The 26,507-nt window shown below is 36.6% G+C and overlaps 1 pseudogene; it reads left to right on the top strand.

Moving 5' to 3' along the window:
• Position 1: 1 nt before the first annotated feature.
• LOC138922958 (olfactory receptor 14C36-like) lies at positions 2-19,278 on the top strand (annotated as a pseudogene).
• The last annotated feature ends 7,229 nt before the right edge of the window (positions 19,279-26,507 follow it).

Below are 26,507 nucleotides of genomic sequence, written 5' to 3'. Positions count from 1 at the left end.
GATGAGAGTCATAGCTAATGGCCAGGATGATGAGCAGGTTCCTGAGTATGCTTACCAGGTACATGGGCAAGAAAAGTCCTAAGAATAAAGGTTGCAATTCTGTTTCCTATGAAAATCTCAGAAGAATCTCTGAATTTTGTGGATCATTTCCTCTTTCCATGTAATTGATGTGACTACTAAAACAAGAGAAAACGAACATGACACAATCATGCATTACTGAAGTGGCAGAGAAGCTATTATTTATATCTGACAGTGAAGAAATTAATGTTTATATTTCTGTATGAAACATAATAAGAACACTAGAAAGCTAGAGATAGAAGGAAACTACCTCAACATACTAAAGCTGTTTATGAAAAACCCACAGTGAACATTATGCAGTCATCCCTTGGTATTCATGGGAAATTGGTTGACCCATATGGATACCAAAACCCACAGATGTTCAAGTCCAATACATAAAATAGCATTGTCTTTGCATATAATCTAATCACATCCTCCCATATACTTTAAATAATCTTTAGCTTACACAATGCAAATATTGTTATACTGTATTGTTTAGGGGTTTATGAAGAGAAAAAATCTGTACATGTTCAGGACAGAAGCAACTATAATAGATCCTTCAATCTATGGTTGTTTGAATCCACAAATGCAGAACCTACAGATACTGAGGGCCAACTCTACTCAATTGGGAAACACTGAACATCTCTTTGTAAGTTCAGAAACTTGACAAGGATGCCCACTTTTGGAACTTTTATTCAAAATAATATTGGAAGGTCTGCCCAGAGAAGTTAAGGAAAGAAAAAGAAGGCCAACAGGCACATGAAAAGATGTTTACCATCACTAATTATCAGGGAAATGCAAATCAAAACTACAATAAGATATTACCTCATGCCCATCAGAATGGCTACAATTAACAAGACAAGAAATGACAAGCATTGGAAAAGATGTGGAGAAAAAGGAACCCTCATACACTGCTGGTGGGAATGCAAACTGGTGCAGTCACTATGGAAAACAGCATGGCAATTACTCAAAAAATTAAGAATAGAAACCACTTGATTATTTATTAACATGAAAACATGAATGCAAAAAGATATTTTCACCTTATGTTCATTGCAGCATTATTCACAATAGCCAAGATTTGAAAACAACCTAAGTGCCCCTCTGTGTATGAATGGATATAGAAGATGTGGTTTATATACACAAAGGAATACTACTTAGTCATAAAAAGATGAAATATTGCCATTTGTGAAAACATGGATGGTCTTTGACTGTATTATGCTCAATGAAATAATTCAGATCAACAAAGTCAAATACATATGATTTCACTCATAAGTGGAAAATGAAAACAATACCAAACAAACACATAGATACAGAGATTAGATTGATGGTTACCAGTGGGACAGGGGGAGAGAGGACGTCAAAATTGGTAACGGGGCACCTGTGTATGAAGATGCATGGTAATTAGTCTTTGGGTGGTGGACATGGTATACTTTATGCAGAAATCAAAATATAATAATGTACACTTGATATTCATATAATGTTATAAATCAATGTTACTGCAATAAAAAAATTGGTAAACCCACATTAAACAATAGCTATCACTAACCAAAAAGAAAGAAAGAAAGAAAGAAAGAAAGAAAGAAAAAGAAAGAAAGAAAAAGAAGAGGCATGGAAATTGGAAAGGAAGAAATAAATTTTTGTCTGTATGCAGATGATGTGATATATGTAGAAAATTCTAAACATTTCACAAAAATACTAATAGAACTAATAAATTAATTCAGCAAAGTGACAGGATAAAAAGTCAAAACACAAAAAATGTTTCATTACTGTATACTAACAATGAACAATCTGAAAAGGAAATTATGGAAACAGTTTCATTTATAATGGTATTCAAAAGAATAAAATACTAGGAATTAACTTAAGCAAGGATGTGAAAGACCTGAACAATGACAATTATAATACATTGATGAAAGAAATTGAAGAAGGCATAAATAAATGGAAACACACATCATGTTCATGAATTGGAAGACAATATTGTTAAAACGTCAATACTGCCCAAAGCAATCTAAAGGTTCAATCCAATCCCTGTTGAAATCCCAATGATGCTTTTTGCTGAAATAGAAAAATCTATCCTACAATTCATATGGAACCTAAACAAACCCCAAAGAACCAAAATAACCTTGAGGATGAAGAACAACACTGGAGACGCACATTTCTTGATTTCAAAACTTATGCAGGGCTACACTGATCAAAATAGTGTGATACTGGCATAAAGACAGTTTATAAGCCAATGGACCAGAATAGAGAGCCCAGAAATAAACCCTGACATATATGGTCAAGTGATTATTGACATGAGTGCCTAGATCATTCAATAGGGAGAGGAGAGACTTTTCAACAAATGGTGCTGGGAAAACTGGATATCCACATACAGAAGAATAAAATTGGACACTTGCCTAACACAATATACAATACTAACTCCAAATGGAGTGAACATCTAAAGGTAAGACCTAAAATTATGAAAATCTTAGAAGAAAACACAGGGCAAAAACTTCAGGACATTCGATTTGTCAATGATTGCATGGAGATGACACCAATGGCAGAGGTAGCAAAAGAAAAAAAAGGGCACGTTAGACTTCATGAAAATTTAAAAAATATGCAAAAAATGACACTATTAACATGATAAAAAGACAACACATGGAATGGGAAAAATGTTTGTAAATCATATATCTGATCAGGGATTAAAATCCAGAATATGTAGAGAACTCATAAAACTTATAAAAAGAGAAAAAAACACAAAACAACCCAATCTAAAAATGGGAAATAACTTGAATAGACATTTTTCCTAAGTAGGTATACAAATAGCCAATAAGCACATGAAAAAGTACTCAACATCACTAATCATTAGGAAAATGCAAATTGAAACTACAATGAGAAACCACCTCATACCTGTTAGGATGACTACTATCAAAAGAACAGAAAACAAGTGTTGGTGAGAATGCAGAGAAAATGGAACCCTTGTACACTCTTGGTAGGAATGAAAAATGGTACTATCATTGTGGAAAACAATATGCTGGTTCCTCAAAAAATTAAAAGTACAATTACTGTATGATCCACCAAATTCATTTCTGGATATATATCCAAAAGTATTGAAAGCAGGGCCTTGAACAGATATTTGTACATCCATGTTCATAACAGCATTATTCACGATAGATAAAACATGGATGCAACCCAAGAGTCCATTGACAGATGAATGGATAAGCAAAATGTGGTATCTACATACAATGGAATATTATTCAGGCTTAAAAAGGAAGGACATTCTGACATGTGATACAATGTGGATGAACTTTTAGGGCATTATGCTAAGAGAAATTAGCCAGTCACAAAAGGACAAATACTGTATGCTTCCTCTTATATGAGTTGCTTAGATTAGTCAAAATCATGGTGTTAGAAAGTAAAATGGTGGGTGCCATAAGTTGAGGAGAGGTTAAAATGGAGAGTTATTGTTTAATGAGTATAGAGTTTCAGTTTTACAAAAGGAGAAGAGTTTTAAAGATGGATGGTGGTGATGGGCACCAAACATTATGAAAGTATTTAATACCAGTAAACTGTACACTTGATGGTATATTTTATTTCATATGTATTTTACTGCAGTAAAAAGAATTGAATAGATAGAAAAATTTATCCAAAAGAGATAAGCAGTGACATTTTTATGGTGTCAACACCTTATAGATTGAACACATGAAGAGAAAAATGAGCAAAAGAAATAAACTAAAACCAACAATTGACAAAAGGAACCATACAAAGTATAACAAAAGTTGAGGGTTTTTTTCTTCTTTTTTGTTTTTGTTGGTTTTGCTGAGGAACACTAGCCCTGAGCTAACATCTGTTGCCAATCTCCCTCTTTTTTTGCTTCAGGAAGATTAGCACTGAGCTAACAACCATGCCAATCCTCCTACACTTTTTATATGTGGGTTGCTATCACTGCATGGCTGATAAATGGTGTAGGTCTGCACCTGGGATCTGAACCCATGAACTCGGGCTACCAAAGAAGAATGTGCCAAACTTAACCACTACACCGTGAAGCTGGCCTCAGTTGAATGTTTATTATGTGAAACAGAATATTTTTTTCCTATGCCTATTCCTTATTTATTTTGACCATATTTATTTGGATTTCATGTGATCCAATATGGGATGAGGCAATCCCCTTTTGCACCATTCTTGCATAACATCTTTTCTTTGTTATTTTTGGGCTTTTGTTTTTTATCTCTTTCTGATGAGTACAATGATTCCTTGAAGATTCAAGGAAACATGTCATCACCAAAAGATAAGGATATTCTTCAATAACAACTCCAAGGCACGAAATTTTGTGAAGCAGCTGATAAAGAATTCAAAATAGATGTTTTGAGAAAATTCAATGAGCTAAGAAAACACAGACAGACAATTCAGTGCATGAGGAAAACTATGTACGAACAAAATGAGAAGTTGAACAAAGAAATGGAAATCATTAAAAGGACCAATAGAAATTTTGGAGCTGAAGACTTTAGTGAATGAAATTAAAAATAATATGTAGAAGATCACAGCAGAATATACCAAACAGAATATAGAATTAGTAAGTTAGAGGATAAGACTTTGAAATAACAGACTCAGAGGAGAACAAAGAAAACAGCTATTTATAGAACATTCCCTCCAACAGCATCAGAATACACAGTCTTCTCAAGGACACACAGTGCACTCTCCAGGAGAGACCCTATGAGACACCACAAAAAGATTCTTAGCAAATTTAAGAAGACAAAATCATACCAGGTATCTTTTCTGGCAACTATGGCATGAAACTAGAAATCAATAATAGGAGGAAAGCTGGAAAATCCACAAATATGTGGAGATTAAATATGTTCCAGAACAACCAATGAGGCAAAGAAGAAATTAAAAAGAAAATCAAGATATAAATTTAAATGAACAAACAATGGAAGTAACATACATGCCAAACCTATAGGGTACTGCAAGAGCAACTCTAAGAGGGCAGTTTATAGGGATATACGCCTACATTAAGAAAGAACTGAAGGGGAGTGATGCCAGCATCATGGCAGAGTGAGATGTTCCCTTTGTCTCATCCCTCTAACTTAAAACTAAATGCACATCTATTACCCAAGACAGGATTCCCTACACAGCACAACAGGATGCCTGAGAGATCCACACAGCTATACATCTGAGGGTGGGTGGACTTGGAACCCAGGAAGTAGGAGAAATAAGAGAGTGGACACCTTCCCCTCCCCAGAGGCAGCAATCCATTTGATGGATCCTCACACAGCAGCTGGCATGATTGTGAGTGGAGGCAGGGGGAGCACAGCCCACATGTGAACATTTTCAGAGTGGTGGCCTGGCCTCTGGGTGAATCCACCTGTCCCAGTGTCTCTGCCTGTGTGAATGCTCCCTGCCAAGAGGCTGTGGGTCAGCTCTTGTGAAGGTATCTTGCCAGTCGAGCACAGCATCCCAGCTGGACCTGACCATTGAGTGCAGTAGCCCAGCCAGACCCACCTACCTAGAACAGTGTCCAGTCTATTCAAGGTGCCCCACCCAAGTGAGAAGAGCCTGCCCACAGAGTGCAGCAGCCCCACCTACATGAATGCAACCTGCCCATTCAGCACACCAAGCACAGCAGCCCGGCTGGACCCACACACCAAATGCAGTGACATGGCCTATGTTATGGCATCCCACCCCTGTAACTGCCACCCACTTCCAAGCACAGCAGCCTGGCTGTGACCCACTTGCACAGCACAGTGGCCCCACCCATGTGAGCAAGATCCAGCAAGTGCTGTAGCCAGCATGTCCAAGTAGGGTGACCCAAATGGCCCAATTGTGAGCAGGCTGGTGAGGAACAGAGCCTTTGCCCCCACCCCCAAGCAGTGACAGGTGGAATTTATGACCAGATACCACCACAAATGTACCAGCACTGGATACATTCATCAAACACTGTGAAGAACTACAGTAACACCACAGAGCAAAAGGAAAATGACAGCTCTCCTGAAACCAAACCTGAAGTAACAGAAGATTACAGTTTAAATGACAGAAAATTCAAAATAGCTGTCATAAAGAAACTCAGTGGGTTACAAGAAACTCAGAAAGACAGGTCAATGTGCTCAGGAATAAAATTAATGAACAGAAGGAATACTTCACCAAAGAGATTGAAGTCCTTACAAAAAACAATAGAGAAATTCCAGATATGAAGAACAAGAACAACAAACATAATAATGTAGAAAGCATAAAAAATAAAGCAGATCTTATGGAGGAAAGAATTAGTGACCTGGAAGATAAAAATCTAGAAATGCTTCAGTTGGATAGTGAGAGAAATTTAAGATATTTTTTAAAAATAAAGAAATTCTTTGAGAAATATCCAACTCAGTTAGGAAAAGTAACAAAGATTATAGGTATCCCAGAGAGAAAAGAGAGGGAGAAAGGAGCAGAGAGCTTGTTCAAAGAAATAATAGTTGAGAACTTCCCAAACCTAGGAAAGAAACTGGTTATACAAGTACATGAAGCCAACATAACTCCTAATTATATCAATGCAAAAACACCTCCAAGGCATACAATATTAAAAGTGGCAAAAGTGAATGACACAGAAAAAATATTAAGAGCAGCAAGGCAGAAGAAAATAACCTACAAAGGAACCCCTCTTAGGCTTTCAGTGGATTTCTCTGTGGGAATCTTACAGGCTAAGAGATAATGGAATGATATATTCAAAATAATGAAAGACAAAAACTGTCATCCAAGAGTACTCTTTCCAAAAAAATTATCCTCTAGATATGATGGAGAAGTATAAGCTTTCCTAAATAAAAGCAAAGGTGAAGGTGTTCATCACCATGAGAGGTGCTTCACAAGAGACCGTGATGGGAGCTGTCCTACCTAAAACAAAAAGGCAAAGGTTTACAAACCTTGGAGCAAGGAGATAAATAGACACAAAAATCAGAAAGTTGCAGCTCTCTATCAGAATAGGTTAACAAGCAATTATAAAATAATAGATAAAGGGAAAGAAAGCATCAAAAATAACCATAAACACTTATATTTAGTCACAAACTCACAAATATAAAAATATAACCATAAACACTTTTATTTAGTCACAACACCAAAGAATAATTTGTGACAACAAGACATATATCGGGAAGAAAGGGATGGGACCTGCATAGGCTAATGCAGATAAGAGGATGTCAGAAAATGAGCTATCTCACCTATGAGATCTTTTATACAAAACTCATGGTAACCACGAGAGAAAAGATCAGAGCAGAGTGACCAATAATGACTAAAGAGAAAACTGAGAAAACCATCACACTAAAGTGGTAGTCAGAAATACAAGGGAAAAGAAAAATGAAAATAGATAAAATGGCAGTATTAAGCCCTAATATATCAATAAACCCTCTAAATGTAAGTGGATTGAATTCACCAATCAAAAGACACAGAGTGGCAGGATAGGTTAAAATACAAGACCTAAGAATATTCTTCTAAGGAAACACAACTCAGCTCTAAAGACAAATGCAGGCTAAGAGTGAAGGGATGGAAGGTGATACTCCAAGCAACTGGCAAGCAAAAGAAAGCAGGTGTAGCCATACTTATATCAGACAAAGTAGACTTCAAGATAAAAATGATGATAGACAAAGATGGGCATTATGTAACGATAAAAGGAACATTCCATTAAGAGAACACAGCACTTTTTTATTTAAAGATTGGCACCTGAGCTAGCAACTGTCGCCAAACTTCCTTTTTTTCTGCTTTTTTCTCCCCAAATCCCCCCAGTACACCATTGTATATTTTAGTTGTGGGTCCGTCCAGTTGTGGCATGTGGGACGCCGCCTCAACGTCATCTAATGAGCAGTGCCATGTCCGTGCCCAGGATCCAAACCCTGGGCTGCCGAGGCAGAGCGTGCAGGCTCAACAACTCATCCAGAGGACCACTTCCAGGACACAGCACTTTAATATATATGCACCTAACACAGGAGCACCACAGTATATAGATCAACTCTTAACAGACCTAAATGGAGAAATTGACAGCAACACAACAATAGTAGGAGACTTTAAAACCCCACTGACATCAATGGATAGGTCGTCCAGACAGAAAGTCAATAAGGAAACTGTAGCCTTAAATGAAGGACTAGACAAGATGGGCTTAATAGAGGTATATAGAGCATTCCATCCCAAAACACCAGAATACACATTTTTCTCAATGGACATGGAACATGTTCAAAGATAGACCATATGTTGGGAAACAAGGCAAGCCTCAATAAGTTTAAAAAGATTGAATTCATATCAAGCATCTTTTCCATTCACAATGATATGAAACCAGAAATTAACTATAAAAAAGCTGGAAAAGTCACAAATATGTGTAGACTAAACAACATCCTACTGAACAACCATTGGATGAATGAAGAAAACAAAGGAGAAATAAAAAATACCTGGAGACAATTGAAAATGAAAACACAACATACCAAGTCTTATGGGATGCAGCAAGCAGTTCTAAGAGGGACATTCATAGCAATACAGGCCCCACTTAGCAAAAAAGAAAAATCTCAAGTAAGTTATCTTAAACTATATGTAAAAGAAAGAGAAAAACAAGGACAAGTAAAGCCCAAAGTCAGCTGAATGTGGGAAATAAAAATTAGAACAGAAACGAATGAAATACAGATTATACAGACTAAAAAAACAGTTGAAAGGATCAGTGAAACTAAGAGCTGGTTCTTTGAGAAGATAACAAAAATTGACAAGCCCTTAGTGAGACTCACTAAGAAAAAAAGAGAGAAACCTCAAATAAACAAAATTAGAAATGAAAGAGTAGAAATTACAACTGATAGCACAGAAATACAATGAATAATAAGAGAATACTATGAAAAACATATACCCCAAATTGGATAACCTAGAAGAAATGACTAAATTCTTACTATCATACAACCTCTCAAAACTGAATCGATAAGAAATAGAGAATCTGAATAGACCAATCAGAAATAAAGAGATTGAAATGGTAGTAAAAAAACTCCCAAAAATCAAAAGTCCGGGCGCCTGCCTGGTGGCATAGTAATTAAGTTTGTGAACTCCAAATTGGCAGCCTGGGGTTCGTGGGTTCAGGTCTGGGGTGCAGACCTACATGCCACTCATCAAACCTTGCTGTGGCAGCATCCCACATACAAAACAGAGGAAGACTGACACAGATGTTAGCTCAGGGAAAATCTTCCTGAAGCAAAAAGAGGAAGATTGGCAACAGACCTTAGCTCAGGGCCAATCTTTCTCAATCAAAACTGCCACAGCAACAAAAGTCCAGGACCAGATTGCTTCTCTGGAGAATTCTACGAAACACTCAAAGAAGACGTAATACCTATCCTTCTCAAACTATTCTGAAAAACTGAAGAAGATAGGAGGCTTCCTAACTCCTTCTACCTAGCCAACAACACCCTGATGCCAAAAGCAGACAGGGACAACACAAAAGAGGAAAACTACAGGCCAATATCACTGGCGAACATAGATGTATTTGAAATTAAGCCAATTTCACAATGTGTTGATAAACACAGATTTATTACACATTTTAATAAAGAGCAGAATGAATTATTGCTCTTTACCCCTCTTTTATTTTATTTTTTTAAATTCAGGAAGACTTTATTTTGTTTTATGATCTTTCTGAGCAAGACTTTCTCTCCAAAAAATCTGGGAAACTACATATACCATTTCCTGTTTTTTTAAAAAAAGTTATTTGTTTCTTTTCAGATGTACATCATAATATATTTCAAATTCTTTGTAGATTACATCATGTTCACCAACCAAAAACTAATTATAGTCCATCCTCTCACATGTGAGCTTAATCATCCCTTTTGCCCTCCCTCCTCCCCGCTTCCCCTATGGTAACCGCCAATCAAATCTCCAATGCTACGTGTTTGTTTGTCATTGTTTTTATCTTCTACTTATGAGTGAGATCATATGGTATTTGACTGTCTCCCTCTGACTTATTTCACTCTGCATAATACCCTCAAGGTCCATCCATGTTGTCACAGATGCCCAGATTTCATCGTTTCTTATGGCTGAGTAATGATCCGTTGTGTATAAATACCACATCTTTATCCATGCGTCCCTTAATGGGCACCTAGATTGCTTCCAAGTCTTGGCCATTGTCTTTAATGTTGCAATGAACATAGGGGTACAAGTATCTTTATGCCTTTGGGTTTTCAAGTTCTTTGGATAAATACCCATCAGTGGGATAGCTGGATCATATGGTAGATCTGTACTTAATTTTCTGAGGAAGCTCCATACTGCTTTCCATAGTGGCTGCACCTGTTTGCACTCCAACCAGCAGTGAATAAGGGTTCCCTTCTCTCCAAACCCTCTCCAACGTTTGTTGTTTCCTGTCTTGTTAATTATAGTCATTCTGACTGCAGTGAGGTGATACCTCATTGCAGTTTTGATTTGCATTTCCCTGATAGCTGATGATGTTGAGCATGTTTTCATATGCCTGTTGGCCATCCGTATATCTTCTTTGGAGAAATCTCTGTTCAGATCTTTTTCCCATTTTGTAATTGGGTTGTTTTTTTTTTGTTGTTCTTGAGCTGTATGAGTTCTTTGTATATTTTGTATATTAACTCCTTATCTGATATAAGGTTTGCAAATATCTTCTCCCAATTTTTAGGTTGCCGTTTCACTTTGTTGATGGTTTCCTTTGCTGTGCAGAAGCTGTTTAGTTTGATGTAGTTCGATTTGTTCATTTTTTCTTTTGTTTCCCTTGCCCGGTCAGACATGATACTTGACAATATGCTGCTAAAACCGATGGCAAAGAGCATACTGCCTATGTTTTATTCTAGAAGTTTCATGGTTTGGGGTCTTATATTCAAGTCTTTAATCCATTTTGAGTTGATTTTTGTGCATGGTGTAAGGGAATGGTCTACTTTCATTCATAAATGTGTGGGTTTATTTCTGGGCTCTTGATTCTATTCCATTGATCTGTGTGTCTGTTATTGTATCAGTACCATGCTGTTTTGGTTACTATGGCTTTATAGTACATTTTGAAATCAGAGAGTGTGATACCTCCAGCTTTGCTCCTTTTTCTCAGGAATCCTTTGTCTATTCGGGTCTTTTGTTGTTCCATATAAATTTTAGGATTCTTTGGTCTATTTCCGTGAAAAATGTTGTTGGAACTTTGATAGGGATTGCTTTGAATATATAGATTGCTTTAGGAAGTATCAACATTTTAACGAATTTAATTCTTCCAATCCCAGAGTATGGAATATCTTTCCATTTCTTTGTGTCTTTGATTTCTTTCAACAATGTTTTATGGTTTTCGGTGTACAGATCTTTCACCTCTTTGGTTAAGTTTATTGCTAGGTATTTTATACTTTTTATTGCAATTGTAAATGCGATTGTATTCTTAATTTCTCTTTATGTTAATTCATTGTTAGTGTATAGAAATACAACCAATTTTTGTATGTTGATTTTGTATCCTGTGACTTGACTGTATTCATTTATTGTTTCTAAAAGTTTTTTTAGTGGGTTCTTCAGGATTTTCTACACATAAAATCATGTCCTCTGCAAAGAGTGACAGTTTCACTTCTTCTTTTCCAATATGGATCCCTTTTATTTCTTTTCCTTGCCTGATTGCTCTGGCTGGGACATCCAATACTATGTTAAATAAGAGTGGTGACAGTGGGCATCCTTGTCTGGTTCCTGTTCCTAGAGGGATAGCTTTCAGTTTTTCTGCATTGAGAATGATATTTGCTGTGGGTTTGTCATATATGGCCTTTATTATGTTGAGATATTTTCCTTCTATACTCATTTTATTTGGAGTTTTTTTAAGATTTTATTTTTTTCTCCCCAAGGCCCCCAAGTACATAGTTGTGTATTTTTAATTGTGGGTTCCTCTAGTTGTGGCATGTGGGATGCTGCTTCAGCATGGCTGATGAGTGGTGCCATGTCCATGCCCAGGAGTCGAATGGGCAAAACTCCAGGCCGCCGAAGCAGAGAGCATGAGCTTAACAATTCGGCCACGGGGCAAGCCCCTAGAGTTTTTTTTGTTTGGTTGTTTATCATAAATGGATGCTGTATCTTCTCAAATGCTTTCTCTGCACGTATTGAGATGATCATGTGATTTTTATTCTTTATTTTGTTAATGTGGTGTATCACTTTGATAAATTTGCAGATGTTGAACCATCTCTGCATCCCTGGAATGAAACCCACTTGATCATGATGTATGATCTTTTTAATGTGTTGTTGTGTTCGATTTGCTAGTATTTTGTTGAGGACTTTTGTATCGATGTTCATTGGTGATATTGGCCTATAATTTTCTTTTTTGTGTTGTCCTTGTCTGGTTTCAGTATCAGGATAATGTTGGCTTTGTAGAATGAGTTAGGAAGCCTCTCCTCCTCTTGAATTTTTTGGAAGAGTTTGAGAAGGATAGCTAATGTCTTCTTTGAATGTTTGGTAGAATTCACCAGGGAAGCCATCTGGTCCTTGGCTTTTAGTTTTGGGGAGGATTTTGATCGCTGTTTCAATCTCCTTACTGGTGATTGGTCTATTCAAATTCTCTACTTCTTCTTGGTCCAGTTTTGGAAGGGTGTAGGTGTCTAAGAATTTACCAATTTCTTCTAGATTATCCAATTTGTTGATGAAAGTTTTTCATAATATTGTCTTCTCTTTTGTATTTCTAAGGTGTCCATTGTAATTTCTCCTCTTTCATTTCTGATTTTATTTATTTGAGCCTTCTCTCCTTTTTTCTTGGTGAGTATAGCTAAGGGTTCATCAATTTTGTTTATCTTTTCAAAGAACAAGCTCTTGGTTTCATTAATTTTTTCTATTGATTTTTTAGTCTCTATTTCATTTATTTCTGCTCTGAGTTTTATTAGTTCCTTCCTTCTCTCGATTTGGGGCTTTGTTTGTTCTTCTTTTTTCCAGTACCTTTAGATGCTCTTTTAGATTGTTTATTTGGGATTTTTATTGTTTGTTGAGGTAGGCCTGAATTGCTATAAGCTTCCCTCTTAGAACTGCTTTGTTGTATCCTAAAATTTTGGCATGTCATATTTTCATTTTCCTTTGTCTCCAGGAATTTTTTGATTTCTCCTTTGATTTCTTCATTGACTCAATGGTTGTTCAGTAGCATTTTGTTTAATCTCCACATTTTTGTGGCTTTTCTGGTTTTCTTCCTGTAGTTGATTCCTAGTTTCATACCTTTGTGGTCAGAAAAGATGCATGGCATTTCAATTTTCTTAAATTTATTGAGACTTGTTTTGTGGCCTAATATGTGATCAATCCTGGACAGTGTTCCATGTGCATTTGAAAAGAATGTGTATTCTGTGGCGTTTGGATGCGATGTTGCATATATATCTACTAAGCCCATCTGGTCTAATGTGTCATTTAAGTCCAGTGTTTCCTTGTTGATATTCTGTTTGGATGATCTATCCATTGGTATAAGTGGAATGTTAAAGTCCCCTACTATTATTGTGTTACTGTCTATTTCTGCTTTTATGTCTATTAACACTTGCTTTATATATTTAGGTTCTCCTTTGTTGGGTGCATAGATATTTACAAGTGTTACATTTTCTTGTTGGATTGTTCCCTTTATCATTATGTAGTGCCCGTCTTTGTCTCTTGTTACAGTTTTTGTTTTAAAGCCTATTTTGTCTGATATAAGTATTGCTACCCCTGCTTTCTTTTCTTTGCCACTTGCATGAGATATCTTTTTCTATCCTTTCACTTTCAGTTTGTGAGTGTCTTTAGGTCTGAAGTGTGTCTCTTGTATTCAGCTTATACATGGGTGTTGTTTTTTTATGCAATTGGCCACCCTATTGCATTTAACTGGAGCATTTAGTCCAATGACGTTTAAAGTAGCTATTGATAAATATGTATTTATTGCCATTTTGTCACTTTTTTCTGAGTGTTTTAGTAGTTCTTCTCTGGTCCTTTCTTTTTCTCTTGCTCTCTTCCCTTGTGATTTGATGGTTATCTTTAGTAATATGTTTGATTTCTTATTTGTGATTATCATGAGCTCTTATTCAATATCCTATGTATATAACAGTCTATATTGAGTTGATAGACTCTTTAGCTTGACCTCTTTCTAAAAGCTCTGCTTTTTCACTCCCCCCCTCCAAGATTTTATGTTTTGGAAATAATAATATAGTCTCTCGTTTAATGTGTGTTTATCCATTACCCTCTTATCATTGAAATAGGTGATTTTAGTGCATTTGTCTTTTAACCTTCATATTATCTTCACAGGTAGTTGATCTGCTACCTTTTACTATATTTTCACCTTTATAAGTGATTTTATTGCCTGTGTTATTTTTTTTGTTCTTTGAGATTTTTTTTTTATCTCTACTTGTGATCATTCTTTCCCACTTAAATAAGTCCCTTCAGTATTTCTTGTAGAATTGGTTTCTTGGTGATAAACTCCTTTAATTTTTTTCTTGTCTAGGAAGCTCTTTATCTCTCCTTCCATTCTGAATGAGAACCTTGATGGATAGAGTATTCTTGGCTGTAGGTTTTTTTCCTTTTAGCACTTTAAATATGTCATGCCATTCTCTTCTTTCCTATAGGGTCTCAGCTGAGAAATCCTCTGATAGCCTTATGGGCTTCCCTTTGTATGTCACTTGTGGCCTTTCTCTTGCTGCTTTTAGGATTCTCTCTTTATCTTCTATTTTGGACATTTTCATTATAATAGGTCTTGGTGTGGGCCTCTCTGGGCTTATCTTCTTTGGAGCTCTGTGTGTTTCCTGTGCTTGGATGTCTGTTTCCTTCCTAAGGTAAGGAAAATGTCATCTATTATTTCTACAAATAAATTTTCTGCCCCTTTGTCTCTCTCTTCTCCTTCTGGGACATCTATAATGAGGATGTTAATGTGCTTGATATTGTCCCAGAGTTCCCTTAGACTGTTCTCATTCTGTCTAATTCTCTTCTCTTTTTCCTGTTCAGCTTGGGTGATTTCCTCTAGTCTTTTGTCTAGCTCGCTGATCTGTTCTTCTGCATCCTCTACTCTCTTATTGAGTCCTTCTAGTGACTTTTTCATTTCTAGTATTGTATTCTTCATTTCTGATTGGTTCTTTTTTATATTTTACAATTCTTTGCTGATGAGCTCACTGTGTTCGTCCAGTCTTCTCCCAATATCTGTAAGCATCCTTATGATATTTTGTTTGAACTCTTTGTTGAATAGATTGCTTATTTCTGTTTCATTTAGTCTGTTTTCTGGGGTTTTGTCCTGTTCCCTTGTTTGGAAAGTATTCCTTTGTCACCTCATTATGCCTCTTTCTCTGTGCTTATTTCTATGTATTAGGTGAGTTGGCTATGCCTCCTGATCTTGGAGAAGGCGCCTTATGTATGAGATGCCTTATGAGGCTCAGCAGTGTGCTTCCCTCTTGTCACCAGTCTAAATGATCCAGGACTGACCCCTTTGTGGGCTACTTGTGTCCTTCTGTTGTGGCAGGGTTACTCTTACTGCAGGTACCCAGGGAATCTAGTCTTTCCTTTCCTGGCCAGCTGTTTGTAAATCTGATTTGGGAAGCCTCAGCACCGTTGGCTACAAAGTCTATCAGCACACTCCTAATTGGGTTGGTACCCAGTGTAGCTGGTTGCTAGGCTCAGGGGCTTACAGATGCTATAGGCCTCAAGCCTACAAGGCTGCTGTCAGTTCTCATAGGAGTATAGCTGTGTGGGGCTGGCCTTAGGTACAGGAGCACTCAATTGTTTCAGCCTTTGGAAGGTGGAGCTGATTCTTCTTATGGCTATTTGTGAAGCACTGGTCTTCTATCTGCTGATAAGCCTCACCCACAACAGGATCCCACCCAAGGTCAACACAGTCCTGGTCCATGCACATTTCCCAACCCCCTGGACTGTACCCCAATGCCCCACTGCAGAGGCCTCCACCTCTCCACCAATGCCCCCCCAGAGTTCACCTCCTCCTCACACAGGCCCTGTCCCACAGAGGTGGACATACTTGCCTGCCTGTAAAGGATAAAGACACCCAGTCTATGCAGGCTGACAAGTAGCCTGAGGGCTTGCTGCTAGGTGGGGCCAATCCCTAGGGAGGGCTGCCTGTCCTGGCTGAACTGGATTAAATCTCTGCTCTAGTGTGTGTGGCAGAACCCTGGGCTAACAGGCCAAGGGAAGAAACTCAATGGCCCCCACCCCAACTGGGGTCTGTGTTAGCCCACCACAACCAGGTCAGAACAATTGCCCCCACCAATGTCTCAATTCTCTGGAAAGTTACCTCCTCTCACCAAGATGCCCCCAGTGTCCCCCAGGTAAGTCTTATTTCACCAAAGGACTGTCAGCACTCTCTCTGGTGATTTTAGGTTGCTGCAGTGACTGAGTTTGTCCATGGGCCCTTTAAGACCCGGGTCTTTTTGGCTTTCAGCCAATAGCTTTTCTGGGGGGTATCCCTGCTGCAGCTAATAACCAGTGAAGCCAGAAAGTAAGACCCTCACCTCAGTTGGGCTGAATCTGAACGATGCTTATAGCAGTATCGCCCCTGCTCCAGACCTCACTCCTCCAGGGAATGCTGTGTACCTTAGGGTGTCTCCTGCCTGGCCGGCTGAGAAGCTCTGCTGCTCCCAAAGATGGTTATTTTCCTCTCCAGCAGGAATTTCTGCCTCTTCTGCCTTAGTCAGGACTGTCCCTTATTGTGGAGGTTCTTTTTATCCAGTTTTCAGTTTTCTCTCCAGGGTAATTTTTCAAAAAATAGTTGTAACCTGGTTGTATTCATGGGAGGAGATGAGTTCAGAGTCTGCTTATGCTGCCATCTTGACGAGATCTCTACTCCAGTATATCTTATCATTTTTCATTTATTCATCACATACAATTTAATCATTGAGCAACTTATAAACAACAACCACAACAAAAGAAATGGAGCAAAGCATCTGCTGGCTTTTCAATGTGAAGCAGCTTGTGAAACATGTCATATAGCTGATGTGATAAAAAAAAGTTCATGACTTTAGCTCAGGTTGTCTACGAAGACATCATATGTATCATGTTTCATAAGTTCATTGTAGAGGATACTAACAAAATGATGTCTGAAGGAATTGGTCAATGAATGGGTCTAGATTGTACAATTTTGAGCAGAATTTAGGAGAATTTTAATTTCAAATAAACTGTGAAGTATAGTAATTTTAGCTCTGGACATTTTAGCTATTTGTAGTTCCAATTGTCAGAGTTTTATTATAACTATTATTATTATTAGTGTTATTTTGAGGAAACTCAAAGAAAGAGTTGTAAAAGAGTGATAGAGGAAATCAGAGAAAATACAATTAACACAGTTAAGTCAAGAGAAAAGCTGGTTAACACTGCCACTGGTGAATAAACCAAACAAACTGAGGACTGATGGCATAAACAATAAAGATGCGATGACACCAACAAAGTTGTTAAGTGATTCAGAAACAAAGGATGAAAATTTACAAAATTAGTTGTAAAAACTGGATTAAATAAGAAAAAGAAAAATTATTAATTTAGCGGAAAAAAAGTTAAATTAGTATTAAGAGATATTGTACCATAATTTTGCTGTTTCATTTTGATTTTCAGCTAGCAGAATCAAAAAAGTTTTGAAAGGTGAAAACAGGAGAAGATAATAAGGGAATATCAGGGGTAGCTTCAAGAGTCTCTAAGGAAACATGAATACTTGGCTTATTCATTCTCTCTTTAAAAAGAGAGGTGAATGACTAGAAAAATAACGAAATATAAAATTTTAATAGAAAAATTTCACTGAGGAGTAGATTCAGTGTGGGGAAATGTATCAGGCAATGACGTTGTGATCAATTTGAGATATTAAAGTAGGTATAGTTCCAAATGATATTAATATTTTATGTCAGGGACAGAAGATAATTTTGACACTTATGCATAAAAGTTTAGCTCTAAAAACAAAGTCACTTTTCCATTTCCAGATTTTTTAATATCATCTGAAATTTAAACAAAAATGTAAGGCTAGAAAATGACCAAAAGATTTCATTCTAATTACCCACTGTTCAACAACATGACCACCAAAATTCCTTTCAAACACAACTATATTCATGTAATCTGTCTATAGTTACGTCTACCAACGTGACTATGATAACATTGCCTTGGAATTGGAAATGTATAGAACTATATGTTGAACATTTATATGTTGTTTATGAACAATTAGGTTGTGATTGTCACTCCATTACTACAGAAGGAATAAGAAGAAGGTCATGTAGGCTAATGGAGGACCACTGAATTTTCCTTCAAAAATATTAGAGACATCAATAGAGTTTAGAATTAGATAGAGGTCAAGACAAAAAAATAGTTAAGAAACATTTCCCTAATGTGATTCTTCACATGCTCGTGACTTCTCTCCTTACTTCCCAGGTACAACTTGTGCCTCCCACAGATCCGAGTTCCATCACGATGATGGAATTTCTCCTCATGGAGTTTTCCGATGTATGGGAACTACAGGTGGTGCATGCTTCTCTCTGATGTATTCGTTAACTCTAATGGGTAACATTCTCATTATTACCTTCACCACTTTTGACAGAAGTCTTCACACACCCATGTACTTCTTCCTTAGGAATCTGTCCATCTTGGCTGCATGCTACATTTCTGTAATTTCTCTTAATTCACTCATCAATTCCCTGCTTGACAGCAGGACAATTTCAAAGGTGAGATGTGTAGCTCAGTTCTTTCTAGTTGTTTTCTTTGTATATGTGGAGCTTCTGTCCTCACCATCATGGCCCATGACCACCATGTGGCTATCTGTCAGTCCCTCCACTACCCTGTGACCATGCACCCTCAATTCTGCATCCAGATGACAGTGGCTTCCATACTCAGTGCCTCTGCCTATGCAGAGGTGCATGCTGTCAACACATTCTGGCTGCTCTTCCATCAGTCCAATGTTATTTGTTAGTTTTTCTGTGGCATCTGCTTTCTACAAAAGCTTTTCTGCTCTGACACCTTTAGCCATGAGATGGTGATTGCTGTCTCTGGTCTTGGAATTCATGGTGGCTGTCTTTATATTTATCATCAGGTCTTACATTCACATATTTTCTATTGTGCTCAAGTGTCCAAGTAAAGCACACAGAACAAAGGCCATTTCTACTTGTGTCCCTCACATCCTCCTGGTGTCTATCTCCCTCAGCTCAGGCTTTTACATATACCTATGCCACCTGCAACCTCTGCCACATTGAGGACATAGTCCTTTCTCTTTTTTACTCCATAATCCCCCCATTCTTAAACCGTATTATCTACAGCCTTAGAATTAAACAAATAAAATGTATCATCAAGAAAATCATGAAAAAGACTGTCTTATTCATGATATGTATAGGAAATTACTGAGGCTCACCCTAAATTAGCCAGCCATGGTCGTCTAATGGTCAAGATTTGGTACAGTCAGCACTGTGGCCTGGGTTCATTTCCCAGTCAGGGAGCCACACCACCCACCTGTCAGTTGCCATAGTGTTGTTGATGCATGTTGCTGTGATGCTGAAAGCTATGCAACTGACATTTCCAATACCAGCAGGGTCACCCATGCTGGATGGATTTCAGTGGAGCTTCTTGATTAAGACAGACTAGGAAGAAGGACCTGACCCCCCACTGGCAATAAAATTGGCCATGGAAACCCTATAAATAGCAGAAGAACATTGTCTGATATAGCACCAGAAGGTGAGAGGATGGTGCAAAAAGACCAAGAAGGGTTTTCTCTGCTGTATGTAGGGTCAATAGGAGTCAGAATCTACTGTATGGAACTAATAATGACACTCTAAATTATTGAGTGAAATCCAAGTCTTCAGTGATAAGTGCTTGAGATTATATAGATATAACTGATATAAATTTAATGAATAATTAAAATATATCATATATTGAAATATTTTCTTTCTGAAGATTTTGGATTATCTGACTATACCACTGGGTAAAAGATCTGATATTATGCATAAGAGATCCTCATTCATGCTTTGACAAGGTAAGAGCTCTCACTAAAAATTTCAGTTTTAAAAAGCCAAAAAGGTTACCTTTAGAAATATTTTATGTTAAATTTCTGTTCTATATTTATCTACTGTTCAAATATTTAAAAACTTAGAATTAAAAGTGTCAATTAATCTTGAAAAGCCAAATTTGATATTATAGAAAGAATAAAAATATTGTTCCTTATTCATTAAAAAATAAATATGAAAATTATCTGTTCTTTAGAATATCATAAAATATGAATGAAAGGTATGCTGTGAAAGGAAAAGTGCATTTCTTGGTTTGATTCCTATTTTCTTATTTGTTGTAAAAGAATGTGTTCTTTCATTATCACACCATGGTTTCATGGGTGTGCGCACATGTCCAACCTCATCAACTTGTATACACTAAGTATGTGCAATTTTGTATATATCAGCTATATCTCATTAAGAAAAAAAGAAATATGTAAGTTTGTTAAGATTACTTAGTTTAGATATATAGTCACATTTTTTTTCCTACCATTATCTATTGCAATACAACACTTCATCTTTTAACCTCTCTTACTTTTGGTTCTTTTTGGTGTCAATTATGTTTATTGAATATATATCTTTTATCACAGAAGTGACAATGACTCAAAAATATGTATGAAAATTAGTGAAATTGAATTATACCTAATAAAATCTGAAAATAAATTATCAAAAATCTACTAAGAAAGGGAAAAAAGTAGAAGTAGTTTCTATAAGTAAGAAAACATTAATATTCCATGAAGATTCACAAAATTTGAAAAATATTAAAAGAGGCAATACTTTCCAAGAAATATTATAAGGTGGACAGTATTTGATACTTAAACTATACAAGAAGATTTCAAAAAATATTTGAAGTTTCTTAATTTAATTAAAAAATAATGAACACTAATAAAAATTTACAAATAAAATACAACTGTTTAATAGAAAGTAAACAAATAAAATAAAAAATTGTGTGTGAGTCATCCATGAATGAAGTTTCCAAGAGAAAACTTTTCTTTTCCAAGTACCTGATGCTGGGCAACAATGACCCCAAAACTTTGTGGCTCAAACAATACTATATTTTATGATCTCATAATTTCTGAGTCAGGAATCCAGGAAGAACTCATCTGGGAGGTCCCAGTGCAGAGTACCTCCTGTGGCCAGGTGGTGACAGGCACTGGAACAGCAGGCTTCTGCAGCAGTTGGAGGATGCCTGGGAATCTCTCGGTCTCTCTCTCTCTCTCTGCAGGTGGCTAGATTGCTCCCATCATAAAAGCTTCAGGGAAGTAGATTTTACAGAGAGGCTGAAATATCCAAGATCAAGTATTACTGAAGGAACAAAGTGGAATACACAATATATTATGACATGGCCTCAAACATCATAGAACATCATTTCTGGCACATTCTTGTTCAAAGCAATTTTAAAGGCCTGCCCGGATGCAAGTGTAGGGAGACGTACATTTTACCTCTTGAGGAGGAAGCAGTAAGTTTCTAGAAAGGCTGTGACTGGGAGATATAGCTGTACCGATTTTTAGAAAACCTAATCTACCACAGTTCACGGCTGAATATTTCCTACTGCAAAGCAAAATATACTCATTCCTCTGTCAAAACCCACCCCCCTCAAATAAAACCTCAGCACCAGCCTCATCAGTGTAGAGTTCTAGGATCTCTTCATATAAATAAAATCCAGGGAGAAATGCCACATCTCAGGCACAGCTGCTTGTGTCAGCTCTAGTGTCATCTTTTTATCTGATGACTTGTGAACTAAAGAGAAAATTACCTGCCCTCTCACACATGCTATTTAATGACAGGACAGGCATTGGTCACAGCCAAAGACACATCTGTTCAACAATGGTGAAAAAAGAAGGCATGAAGCCCTCACTGGTCATGGCAATTCTGAAGTCCAGCTAGACACATGCCTCTTAGTTGAGGCTCAGTGTTGTGGTCCAGGAATACTTCTCAACAGCCTGTGGCTTCCCTCTCTGAGTTCTTGGGTCTTTCCTCTCTGTCTTTACTTCTTTTGAATAAATAAACTGACTTTTCAACAGAGCAGAATTTTCAGTCAGATTCCCACAACAGTCAAGTGTCTAAAAGCCTCTCTTCATTGTATAATGTCTCTGTTCCTGCACAGAACAGGAGTCCTCAAGACCACTTTTAGTTATGACATCAACTGCAAGTTTGAGGGTCCTTGAAACCATGCTCAGGTTCAATACTTTGCCGTAAATAGTCGCAGAATTCAGAAAAACCATTATCCTGTGGTTATGTTTGATTACAGTAAAAGGGATCTAGGTTAAAATCAGACAAAGGAGGAGTGGCATACAGCGGGTCCAGGAGAGAGCAGGCACCAGCTTCCAGTTGTCCCCTCCTGATGGAGTCATCCAGTTCTTCTTACTTACTTCTCCCAGTATTGATGTGTGGCCAAATGCACAGAATATTGTAACCAAGCAAGCCTATCTGAAACTTCATGACAAGAATTTTAATTTGGGTTCAATCACATCAATAACAATAAATGCATATGTGGCTTAACTTGGTCTCAAGCCCCTCTTGAGGTCACAATGACACTGCGTGGTGCAGGGCTTCCCACCTTAAGTCACAGTGTTGACACAGACTATCTCATGTGGCCCAAAGGCCCCAGGAAAAGAAAGAAAATTTTCAGACAGTACATTTGAAAGGCTTAGAGGTTCCCTTCCAGGAGCTGAGGGCAAAGGGCAAACCTGTCTTCAGCAAACGCTAATGCATTGTTGCACAGGTCCCTTTAGTCCATGCTGGCCAGAAAATATATGTTTAAAGCTCTGTGGGTTTTCTATGAATTTTGTCGGCATTTACTCCATTAGAGAGAACCACAAGTATCAATCTCTTCAAGGTAAGCTTTTAGGTACCTTGAGATCACTATGAGTCAACTGTGGGACAGACCTCCTAAGGTCTTAGAAGCCTCATCATGTACCACAGAAAATCTGTGGGTTATGCCCTTAAGATTTTGGAAAGCCTTCTGCCTATGTGCTGTGCGTTATATGAGTTATTTCCTTAGGTTTTTACGGGGTCTTAATAAGATATTTTATATTCCCATCTTGGATTTGATATTTGGCCTGGGCTTTTTCTTAATTACAGGAATCCTTTGCCATCTGAAGAGGCTGGAAATGGTAATTTTATTTCTTAACCCAGCAAGTCTTGACTCCTTTAAATTTGAAAGTTTATTCTTTAGCTCATTTTCTCCTTTCTCCTTTTGTAGTAGACGATAAGGAAAGGTCAAATGGCAATATTCTGCCTGGGAAACTTGTTATATTATCATGCTAATTATGTATATTTTCTATATTCCCCTTTACCATGGATAACAAAATATTGACACCTTATATCACTGTATAAAATGAGTCCCCTTCCCTTGAGCTTTAATAACATTTCCCTTACTTTTCCTTAAGTCCTCATTGACAGACCCCTTGAGTACCTGTAAGCCTATGCTAGCATACTTCTTGAGGCCATTTAGGCTTCTGCTAACAGTCTCTTCCAGATCTTTCCAACTTTTACCAATGCATATTTTTAGTTTATTTTTATTGTATCACTCGATTTCTGGTAATAAAGCCTATTCTGGTTAATAATGCTGTGTAATAAATAAAACCACTTATGTTTATGGATTCTATTGTTCAGTAAATCAGACAGGGCATAGTGGGGAAGGGGTTCTCTCTGTTCTTAAATATCTAGGAAGATTCTGTGGCTGGGAGCTGGAATCAACTGGAAGTATCTTTACTCAGATGTCTGACAGCTGATGTGGCTGTCACCTTGGACATCAGCTGGAGCTGTTGGCCAAAGCACCTATCCTTGATTTCTCCCTGTGGCCTGGATCTTTTCAGAACCTGGTGGCCTAAGGGCAGACTCTTTACATGATTGCTAAAATGTTTCATGAATGGCCATTCCAGTGAGTGAAGCAGAAAGTGTATTGCCTTTTATGACCTAGCATTGGGAGTTATGCAGTGTGTTTTACTGGTTCAAACACAAAACTTTGACAAATTTTAAGGAGAGAAGTTGTAAAATGGCACAGATTTTAATACTCTGTGGAAAATTCAACATAACTTACAAATTAAAATAGGTTACATATACTTTGAAATGAAATAATAAGAAAAACACTTAAACATTTAAAATGTAGTCTTATAAAGAGATATTATACCATTTGATACATATATTAGAAGAAAGAATAAGGCAAATATTAATGACTAATAATCTACATAAAGAATTTAGGCAAAGAATACCCAATGCAGCACATAAAAGGAAAAAGAATAAAAAAGGTCAGAGAAAATGATAATATGATAGAAAGCAGCAGTACACAAAATAAAAATATTTTAGGAAGGTGAGGCAGCATTATTCACAATAGTCACTACTTGGAAACAACCCAAGTTCCCAACAATGGATGAATGGATAAAGAAGATGTGGTATATATATACAATGAGATACTACTTAGCCATGAAAAAAGATAAAATTGTGACATTTCTGACAACACTGATAGTCTTTGAGGGTATTATGCTAGGTGAAATAAGTCAGACAGAAAGACAAATACTGTATGATTTCACTCATATGTAGAGGATAAACAAGCAAACACATACATAAGGAGAGCAGATTGATGGTTAACAGAGGGGAAGGGGACGATGGGAGAACAAAAGGGGTAAAAGGGCACATATGCATGGTAATGGATAGAAACTAGACTTTTGGTGGTGAACACAATGGCATCTATACACAAGCTGAAATATAAAAAAAGTACACCTGAAATTTACATGTGTTATAAACCAATGTGACCTCAGTAAAATAATTTAAAAAAAAGAAAACATGAAAATTATTGACATTTTATAAAGAATTGAATATAAATGTTGGACATCTGGGTGAGTGAAGGGTCAATGAATAGGATCTTTTTGAAAAAATTTATATTTTGAAAAAGAGGCAATCTCTGAGAATGCTTACATTCCTTTAGTTTTGTACAACATTTTAGGATAATTAAAATGCAGAAAAGTTTAGAATAACAAGTATTTTATTAACCTCTCCCTGCATTCATAAATATTAATATTATATTATATTTGTTTTCTATTGATTGACTAAAGACATATTAATTAATAAATATTAATAAAATGATAAATCTATTTGTTTTTCACCAAGTGACTGTCCCATCTTCCTCCAAAATTTCATTATTTGGTGTGCTCTATTCAAGTCCTTACTAATACTTTTAAATACATGTATGTCTTACCAAAAAGTATATAAAATTGCTGCAGGTTTAATTTCTTTTTTTAAGATTTTATTTTTTTTCTTTTTCTCCCCAAAGTCCCCTGGTACATAGTTGTATATTCTTCGTTGTGGGTCCTTCTAGTTGTGGCATGTGGGACGCTGCCTCAGCGTGGTTTGATGAGCAGTGTCATGTCCGCGCCCAGGATTCGAACCAACGAAACACCGGGCCATCTGCAGCGGAGCGCACGAACTTAACCACTCGGCTATGGGGCCAGCCCCAACTGCTGCAGGTTTAATTTTAAGAAAATAGAAATGGTTTCATTTTATAAGAATTCTTATCTATTTTACCACATTCACTTAGGTTTTTGTTCATGACATCATCCAGGTTGACTTTAGAGCTCTATTATGGATTTAAGTGAAGATGTACTTGGAAAGAAAATATGTTTTTAAAGATTATTATTAATGTATAAAGTCCAAAACCAATATACCATGTATGTTAACATTGTGTGAGTGGCAGTAAAGAGAAAATCTTCACAGTACCATAAACTGCAGCTCTTGTCTTCTTAGGAAAGGTATACAATTAAGTGAATTATCAAATCAACAAGGACACAAGAAAATGTGCACGAATCTTCTGTAAAGAAAGGCAATGATAAAAATTCAAAATATAACAATAACAAAAAAATTGAAGAAAAAATCTATATATTATAAAACAGGAAAAAAGTGATAAAAAATAAAAGAATGGGAAATAAATTGAAATATGTGAAAATGATAGAAAAAATCCCAATTTCTACTACTAATTGCATAATTCACAAATTAAAAGCAGAAATATGCAAACAATTTAAAAAACAATAGCTATATTTGCAAAAGAAAACTCTAAAAAATAGGAAAGTTAGAAGTTCTATAAAGAACGGAAACACATACACTAGGAAACTATGAATCAAATAGTTTAACAATTTGAATTTCTGACAAGTGGGATTTGCTCCTGTGAGGCAAGGATGGTTTACTATCAGAAAATCCATTAGCGTAAGTTGCTATATTACTGGAGGAAATGAAGAATGTTATATGATTTTCAAAGCAGAAAAATCAAAAGGAATTTAATAATGTTCAGTGCATATTTAACATAGTAAGTCTGAAAACACCAGTAATAGAATGGAAATTACTTAATTTACCAAAGATTATATACAAACTAAAATATATTAACTGTATGATTGGGATTAAGATGGTAATGATCACTGCACAACAGTTTAACATTGTAATGGATGTCCTTGGTAACAGGGAAAGAAAACAAAGTAAAGACAAATATGAGATTTAAGATTCAGAAAACAGTTGGTTTTTAGAGAAATGATCATCTCACTAGAAAAATCAAAAAAATCAACAGACACTCTATTAACCTGAGAAGGTAGTTTATCAAGATCA

Source organism: Equus caballus, unplaced genomic scaffold, assembly GCF_041296265.1.
Source record: "Equus caballus isolate H_3958 breed thoroughbred unplaced genomic scaffold, TB-T2T haplotype2-0000437, whole genome shotgun sequence".
Taxonomy (NCBI): Eukaryota; Metazoa; Chordata; class Mammalia; order Perissodactyla; family Equidae; genus Equus; species Equus caballus.
The sequence above is the reverse complement of the archived record's forward strand: the minus strand, read 5'-3'. Positions and strand labels throughout refer to the sequence as shown.